The sequence below is a fragment of the Lagopus muta genome, chromosome 5 (assembly GCF_023343835.1).
Source record: "Lagopus muta isolate bLagMut1 chromosome 5, bLagMut1 primary, whole genome shotgun sequence".
Lineage (NCBI taxonomy): Eukaryota > Metazoa > Chordata > Aves > Galliformes > Phasianidae > Lagopus > Lagopus muta.
The window spans coordinates 64044633-64054268 of record NC_064437.1 but is presented as its reverse complement, the minus strand read 5'-3'; positions in this window follow the sequence as shown (position 1 = coordinate 64054268).

The window sequence follows — 9636 nt, the reverse complement described above, 5'->3', positions numbered from 1 at the left end:
GAACCCCTCCTGGTACACAAAGGGTTCACAGCCAGCAGGGAAAAGGAGAGTCAAAATGCTCTCTTAACTTCTGGAGTGATTCTTTCAGCTGTTTGGGTTAAAGACAATTGCTTTGTGTTGGAAATGTTCTACTTTTCAGAAAACAATGACACCGTTACAGCTAGGAATGCATGGCTATAAGCAATTAGTGTGTTTCTTTGAGAGAAAGGAGAGCTTTACCAAATTGGAGAGCTATTTTATTTCTTTTAGAACTACCAGCCATTGAAGGAAACACAGACAAGTTACAAGTGTGAAGACCAAAATGTGTGCTGCGATCATTTAGGAAAGAACACGCAATTGCTACAGTTTCCTCAGCCTTCCATCCCTCTGCCTGGGGGAGATGACAAGTAAACAGCTACCTTAGACAAAGGACTGAGGCTGTGAGGCACAGAGGAAGGCTCGGGGAGGTGTGGGATTTAGGTGCTGTAGCATTCGCATATCCCATTGATTATTTTGGGCACTCAGGACCTTTGCTGTCACAGGTAAGTAGGGCTTTCCAAGATGCTAAACACTCCCCAGGCACTGCAGAGGCAGCCCAGGCATCTAAATTAGAGCTGTGTGCTCTTCTCCTGGGACGTGGGGTGCAGCAGTTGTGTGCCACCGAGCTCAATGAAGGAAAGTCCCTTCGTGCATCAGTGCAATTGATGGAGCTCAGGTTGGGAATACGCTTTTGAAGGCCACCTCCCAGATGTCCCCGATTGGGTTGGCATCACACAGCCAGCGTGGAGCACACAGGCTGCATCTCTTTTGAGTGAAACTAAACCAGAAGACGTGTTCTAGGCTGTCGTGGGTTTGCAGTTTGCAGGACTGGGCTCACTGTCATCACGATCACCTTGGAAAGGCTTTTGTTGAGAACATCTGGTACTCAGTACCAACAGTTTCACTGAACCGATCTGCTCCAGTGAGTTGTTGCCAGTTCCACTGCAGCCTTTCTAGCACCTTTACTAACCAAAGATGCTTCATAACACCACTCCTCACTCTTCTAGAGAAGATATTCTTTTCTTGGAGCAGAGGGCAGAAGTTGAGGGCTGTCACTGCACTGCATCTCTCCCTACACCCAAAGATTTCCCCGTGTCTGGAAACCACAGCCTGGAACGTGCACAGACGTTGCCCTCATTTTAAGCATGGGTAACAAAAGATCAGTACAATGCCAGAAACAAAATGGGACCAGACACCGAACTCAGCTTTCACCTAACAGCTACTATTAATTAAACAAATCCAATGTTTGATTAACCTCACATAAAATTCTGTGAATGACATGAGCTCTCCTGCATACGTGGCGCTGGAAATCTCCCACCATTTCTAGCATAATTCAGCAGTGGGGATATGAGCAGAGCAGGAAGACCAAAAGGCAGTAAAAGAGCAGGAGGAAATTGGCTGCTGCTTTACCAATTTCCTGTTGGGGCTCTTCAGGCTGTATTGCTCAGGACAACCATTACAGAGGGGTTTGCAGCTCTGGAAAGCTTTTATTGACCTCTCTGTAAATACAAAATGGCCCATGAATTAAATGGGAGGGTCACTCTGAGGAAGTTCAACAGACTTGGCAGATTTTGGGGAATAGCAAGAGCAGGGATCGAGAGGACTGACTGAAAACGTGCAGTTGGAGGATTCCTTGTCTTGAGAGCAAGCTGCATGGGGTGTTCTAGGCCAGGATTTACAAGGCTAATGAAGGGTGCTGGTTTTTCCCCTTCCATGACAAAAACGTCAGATAAAGACAAACCAGATTCACAAGCAACTGTCTGGATGCTGATAAGACATTTGCAAAGCCTTCTGTCACCCAGCAATCTCCTTTTCCCCTCAGGTGTGCATGCACCTTCTCACAAGTCACAACCCTGCTCATGAAATGGACCCAGGCATTGGCAGAGCTCAGCTCACTTGGCTGTGTAGCTTTTCCCAACCTTGCAAGCTACTTCTCTAATTACATCCAAAATTGACCAAAAAGAGCTTTGTGAAAACACTTGGTTTATCTCACTCTCCTCTTTCTATTTTCTTCCTTTTTTGTTAGCAGTGAACAATCAATATTTTCTTTCCGCTTCTTTTTGCAAGGACTCAGAACAAGTTGCAACCATTACCTTTACATGAATTCCCTTGTTAGTACTGGAAACTGTTTCATCCAAGTGAGCATTGTGTTGTTTTTGCTTGAAATTAGCTTCTTCAATTAGTTAAAAAAGCAGAAGAGATAAGGATTCTCTTGCACAACTGCATGCTAACATTTTTATTTGTCCTTTGCTCACATTTGTTTTAATCAGTGATTCAAAATCCAAGGAGTTTTGCAGGAGATCCATGGATTCTTGATTTGGATCATTATGTCCTTGGTAAAAACCTATATCAAATAAAAGGAGTTCTTGCTACTTAATGTTCCCAGTAAATTAGTGCTGTGGATATTAGAGAGAAGCCTGACCATGAAAGTTTTGAAAAGATATCTATGTTTCATCTTGAGAGTATTAAAAACATTTTAAGGCAAGAAGTTACAATTACCTTGAAAATTTAATACATTAATTTCACCTAGAGACTCCATTTCAGAGCAGCACAAATCTCCCTAACCTCTTCTGTTGGCACTCTTGTTTTTAAGCTGGAAACCCACTTTAGGATGTGCTGACAGAGTCAGCTTTTCTGTAACAAGCTCCAAAGAAAAACACAATTATTACAGTGTGCAAATGCTCATTGATCACATTTCATTTTGAGGGAGAAGTCTCTGACAAGGACAGTGTGACTGAAATCTGTAGAAGCAAAGATGGGAGCTGCCTCCAAAGCCCATTGGGGCTGCCTGCACCCCATGTCCCTGCTTCATCCCCCCCCTGGTTCGACCACCTCGCTGCTATCCCCATCCCACAGCCACAGTGGACATAGCCTTCAGCGTGGGATGGAGCTGCCTCACTGGGATTTGCAAAAACAGTTTAGTGCCTGTAAAATTTCAGCTTAACCACCTCTTGGTGCTAAGCCTCAAAAATATTACCTGACAAATAATAAAAAAATCGTGTTGGTTCAGTTACTTCTTCTTGCAAGCACTGAGGTCAAAAAGCCATGTGTCCTTGGGTGCTGCTCCCCATCTTCTGTGCCCATCTGCACCAGGACCCCATGGAAGGTGCTGACTGAATGCTGTCCTGATGGAAGCTAAGTTTGTCACAGTAACTCCTTTCTGAGGAGTTTTCCTGCAGAAATCCAGCACCTGACAAGCTGACAAAGCCAAGAGGCATTTGGAATTGTGAAGTGTGAATGAACGTTTCATGGGTCTTGCTGTGCCTGAACTCAAGGCATGAAGGTAAACAAAAGCCTGGGAAGAAGAGAAGGTGCCCTTGTGTGAACCACAATATGTGCTTCCTAATTTTACTCTTACTGCTGAGCTATCCCATGTATGAAAATGAAATCCTTTGGGGAGACGTCAGAAGGACAGTAACCTTAAACCTGATCAGTAGTTTGTTAGGGGACAACGGGGCAGCAATGGGATTGCCCCATGGTGAGTAACTCCCGGACTGGGGACGTCACCATGCTCCAGGTCTGACTGGCAATCCCCTCCAAGCCATGCACACAAAGCCTGTAAAACTGTGTGCCAGCACAGGATTAGTAAGCTCCATTCAGCGTGAGAAATCTTCCAAAATCAGAAAAATGATGAGCTCTTCTTTGACTGGTGATTGCCAAACATTAATTACTTGGAAGGGCTGACCAGCAAACTGAGCAACAAGAGTGTGCGTGAACTTGTGAGTGTGCGTGTGCATGGAGGAGAGAACATCTTCAAAGGCAGGAGCCTCGCCTGCGGGTCTCCTGAGCCCTCTCAGATATGAAATGGAAAGCTTAGTCGATTTGTAAAAGTGAGGAAATGGACAGGCTTCACAGAACCAGAAATTGATAAAATGTAAAAATCTATATTTATTTTAATTTTCTGTGGCAACCTGGAAGTTGGAGAAGATCCTGCTAGTTTTCGGTCTTGAAGATGCCTATACAGAATCATGGATCCAATAATGCAATGAATGCATTAAAGCAGTAATAAAATTAGAAGTGTGTGCTCCCATATTTCACACTGATTTCTGTGTCATCAGAAAAACAACAACAACAAAAAAAACCTGGTATAATGGAAAGAGAGAGATTTGCCCCAAACCTCTGAGAAAGCAGGGGAATATGAAGACTGGATGCAAAAAGTTGTTCTCAGAATGCCTTCAGGCCTGATTTTTATTTGTTTTGTTTTGCCAGTCATGAGCAATTTCCCTGCTCAATAGTCATGCTGTATCCCTATTTAAGCCCCTCTGTTGGCATAATGATTGCTTAAATACCTAAAAATATGCTGATCTCTAGTGGCACACGAGGGGCAAAAGAAAGAAAAAGAAAAACAAAACAAAGCAGGAAAATAATTTTGGGAAAGCATTTCAAAGCTATCTGTAAATGATTTCCATTTGTTTCTCTTAAGAAGAGAATACATTCTGCAGAAAACAGCCTTTAATCCTTACCAGTGTGATCAAATTTGTATCAAATAATTTTTCTTTTTACAGAAAAACAGATACTTACAGTCCCCTTCTCTCACTCAAGCGATGCTGGAGACGTTGCTGGAAGAAGAAAACCCATTGCAGTGTCTGCGTTCTCTTTCCTGTTAACCTTTCTCTATAAATGCAGAGCTATATATATGCCTTCCCTTACCTTTTTTTCCCTCCAGAACAAATTCAGGCTGCCTACACATAAGCCCGGCAGTGAGCTGAGATGCATTTTGCCTTCCCAAGCCACTCCAACCAGAATGCACATTCCCTCTGGGTGCATTCATGGCACAACTTCCCCGAGCCAACCCGGCACTGCAGGCCCTCCCAGCCCTCCCAGAGCTCAGCTCCTGCTGAATGCAATGCCTCTGAGCAGCTTCTCCTCCCGTTGCTCACCCCCAAACTTTTCTACCTAAGACAGCATAAATATCACTGCCAAATACTAGGAGACTGTGAACGGAAAGGCAGGGCGATGTCGGGTTATAATGTCTGTTCTTCAGCTCCCTCCTCTTGCTTCTGTCTCCTGACTAACTAGAAGAAAAGCAAATTGGAAACGTGGAAAATCTCGAGTGTCTAGCACCAAAATTTAGTCTATTCTTCCTCACACACGTGCAGTGTCCCCACAGGCTTAGCATGAAGGGTTCTTCCTAAATAACACTCAGAAAGGGTCACATCAGAAGGCACAAGATTAACTCAGTGCACCTAAACCTTTTGCAGGAATAAAGATATTTCTCATTCATCTCTTCTCCAGACACCCAGTCAATAATTTAGAGAAAGATTCCTCAATTACTCCATTCACTTAAAAGATATCAATATCATACTTGGGAGAAAATCCTGTAAAATTCAGTGCAGTCAAGTGCTGACTTTAATGTTGCCTCTTCAGAGGATGTGGAGCTGAGGCTTGCATGAGATTCCCTTGCCTGCAAAACACAGAGGAAAAGAACAGACAGCACTGGGAGATCCCCTGGCCCTCCAGGAAAAGAGGCAGAAATGAAAAGACTAGGCTTCTACTTATGTGTTTATCAAGCATAAGAGCAAATCATTCCTATTTAAAGGAATGATATCGGCACGTGCAATTTCCAATGGTCCGTTTAGTCTGGTGTCTTCTCAGCAGCTGTAGTCCATACTGGATACAAGAAAAAGAAAAAGGAAAAGGAAAAGGAAAAGGAAAAGGAAAAGGAAAAGGAAAAGGAAAAGGAAAAGGAAAAGGAAAAGGAAAAGGAAAAGGAAAAGGAAAAGGAAAAGGAAAAGGAAAAGGAAAAGGAAAAGGAAAAGGAAAAGGAAAAGGAAAAGGAAAAGGAAAAGGAAAAGAAAAAAAAGAAAAAGAAAAAGAAAAAGAAAAAGAAAAAGAAAAAGAAAAAGAAAAAGAAAAAGAAAAAGAAAAAGAAAAAGAAAAAGAAAAAGAAAAAGAAAAAGAAAAAGAAAAAGAAAAAGAAAAAGAAAAAGAAAAAGAAAAAGAAAAAGAAAAGAATTCTTCTGGCTCACTATACTGAATGGATGTGATTTTTAATTCAAATTTATACAGGATTAAAAATAGAGTGTCTTCATATTGTAACAAAATTATTAACAACTTGAGAAATCAGCCTGATACTAAAAGGCTAAAAGGTCTTCTAAGTAAAATTCCTGACACAAACATGATTTTTAAGAGTGGGGATCAAAATTAAGATTCCACTGAGTGAAATTGTCACCGGTGCTGACTTTCAGCCAAGATTATGTATATGCCTGATACATTCACATATGTGTTTTCACTTGGTCAGCAGAGAGTTTGAATTTCTTATGGAGACCACCAACTTTGCTGGACATGTTTCAGTTCTGAAGAAAAAAAAAAAATGGAGAGAAACGCATTTAACTCATTCATGCTGCATGGAACATGCACAGTGCATCACCAAACGGCACCGTCTACCCCCAGAAGTGCACATCCAACAGCATTACAACAGCAGAGATAACAGGTGTAGCTGTAGGGAGAGTTTAGCAGAGATTCTAATCAGTCTAACTACTGTTTTAAAGAGACAAATTTGATAAAGAGATCGGTATCTCACTGCACAAATCCCTGTGTAATCCCATAATTGCCAGCAGCAAGTGGGCATCATTGGAAATTCAGCCAAGCTACCAATGAGTTGCTCATCCTCATCAGGCTGGGCTGTGAACCACTGCATGCACAATGCCCCCACCTCTTCAGGAAGTGTCCTAAAAAAAGTTAATGAAAAGCTTAGATGAAGATCATAGAATCATGGGAAGAGCTGGGTTGGAAGACTTTAAAGCCCATCCAGTTCCAGCTCTGTTATGTCCAAGGACACCTCTCCCAGCTCAGGTTGCCCAGGGCCCATCCATGGCCTTGGAAACATCCAGGGATGGGCGCTCACAGCTCTGGGCAGCACAGCCAGGGCCTCATCACCCTCTGGGTATTGAATTTCCTCCTAAGATCTGAAGACGCTGAATAATGGCCACAGATCACAACTTTTGGAAATCTCATCTTCTGCATGTTGGAGGTTCTGCAGCATAAATGGGTCAGATTCAGCATTTTGTTTCCAACAGAATAACAAAGAATCCGTGGGTAATGGTTCCACTCTTGGTATGAGCATAATTTTCATTTGCACTTCACAGAAACTCCACTGTAATTCATTAACGTATATACCATTAAAAAGGAGTTGTAGGAGAATGAAATAAAAGAAGAGTTGATAGATAGTGTTGCATTGATGGGTTCCGCTTGGTTGGTAACATCAAGTGGCAGAATGAGAACAGTTTTTAAGATATGATTAAATATAAATTTTATCAAAGGAGCAGTAAAACATTATAGCTTTAGGCTTTTTAAATTCTGTACGCATTCTAGGATTCCAAAAATAAAGCTCCAGCTTCTTAAAATTGAATGTCTGTGTTGTATCATTTAAACAAGCCACCATCTGAGCTACAAGGCGTTTTTATCTGCAAAGCCACCCCAGTAGTGTTCAGAAAGGCAACATGTGGGCTGAAGGGTATGTTCACTTGCACAAAATTGTAAGGCCCCATCATTGGCCCTTAGCCCTTTGTATTCCCTGTCATGCCCTGGGCAGCCTGGTCTAGTATTAAATGTGGAGGTTGGCGGCCCTATCTGTGACGGAGGGCTTGGAGCTTCATGATCCTTGAGGTCCCTTGCAATCAAAGTCATTCCATGATTCTATGATTCTATGATATTCATCTGACAACTGCATTCATCTGGAATGCAAATGCCTCGCAACCTGGAGCCTGCCCTCCACCTGGCCTGAAACCAAAGCCAAAACCACGTTATTCCAAAAAGAAGAAGAAAAAGAGAGGCTGCCCTTGCGGCACTCACACAAAGTCTCCTCCCAGGCTCAGACATCACCACCCATGTGTCTTACATTAGATTGGGTGCAAATAAAGAGCCTGACTACTCCCCATGCCTGTACTTCCCAACTTCTGTGCCAACCTCTCCTCCTTCCTTTCTTTGGGAAATGATTGGATTTTGTACATGTGCACAATGCTGCACTAGGATTTAAAGTTAATGGTTTGTTCTCACCCCAACCATACCAGTAAATACAAAAACATGATCATCAGTAATCATGCAGAGAAGTAAAAGCTACCAGATACTTAATTGTTTTAGTTTTCTAATATGGTTGTGTATTAAGGTCCCAATGACAGGCCAATGAGAAAAAGATCATCCTAATTTGAGTGAGTGTGCATTCCTTAGCTATTAAAAAATACCCGTATTAATTAGTTCTTGCTCTAATTGCTGTGAAAAAAAAATATTCTGAAAAAGAAAACAAGGGGCAAAGCAATGAATATTTACAAATAGGAAAACTAGAAATAAATATTCAATATAGCCTTGTTAAGTCAAATACCCAGAATAATAAAGCAGGACAAAGTCATTTATAAAGAAAAAGCAAATGATTTCTGCATTTTGCTGCTGGTAAAGAATTGAAGGAGAGCTGATTTGAATCTTCCTTCAATCTCCCATCAATAAAACAGAGACAAGGCAGATTCGAAAGCTGATCTGGGAGAGTCATGTTTTTATAATTGCTTTTTACCCTCAGGCGTTTGAAATCCAGAGGGTCACGAGTGCCTGTGTTAGAGCTGGAGGAGGCCAAGAGGCCCAGTCAGAACCCTGAGACACAAATTAATTTGTTTGTGGTTCTCATGTCTAATTTGGGGAAAGAGAAAACTCTCTGCCACTTTACAATCTTTTAATCTAATTAAAGGGAGATACATGTGAAATATTTATGCAACCTTTAGGAAAAAGAAAAAAGAGAGGGTGAAAAAAATTTTTGCTCGGTCTCATTTGGGAAATTTTCTAAGATATGGGAATGGAACAATTTATAAAACAAACACAGAAAAACTGCGTATAAACCATTTGTTTGTAAGAAGCATTTGCGAAATTTCAGAGTAAGTTAAGTTCTACATTCTTGTTTTGGATTAGGAAACTCACAAAATGGCAAAGAAGCAAACCGTGACTTCTTGCCAATACATCTATATTACAGCCAATATTACATTGGAAAAGAAGCAGTATAAGCATAACTCTGCCTAGAAAACATTTAAATTATGCTGTATTAAGGAGATATAAGAGAGGAAAGTGCTATCAAGGGATAAGCTTCGTGGAAAAACAATTCAAGTTGCTCAATATTTTGCGTGCTCCAAGTGACATGTCTTTCCTAAACAGCGCTTCAGCACAGTCTCAATCTGATTTATACCATCAAACTCTGGAGAGTCTTCTCTGTGTGCCTCAGGGCAGCCCATTGCTCTGCCCGCTGATGTCCCTCTTCCGACTGCATCCGGATGTGCAGCTCAGCCCACGCTGCTATAAACCACACATACAGAATCATAGAACGGCCTGGGTTGAAAAGGACAGCAACGATCATCTAGTTTCAACCTCCTGCTACGTGCAGGGTTGCCAACTGCTAGAGCAAGCTGCCCAGAGCCACATAGAGCCTGGACGGATATGACCAGCTGGAAGGAGCCCGGCAGTCTGCAGAAGACCAAGATAATGTTTCAGAGTCTCACCAGAACCACCCAGCCTTGGATTTAATGGGTTAGACCCCAAAGCTTGGACTGGGCTCTTGATTTTCCATCAAGGCCAGACCTCAGCATGCTTTCAGACATGTCTTGCTGCCTTCAAACAACCCAGCTCCGTGCTGGAATCCTT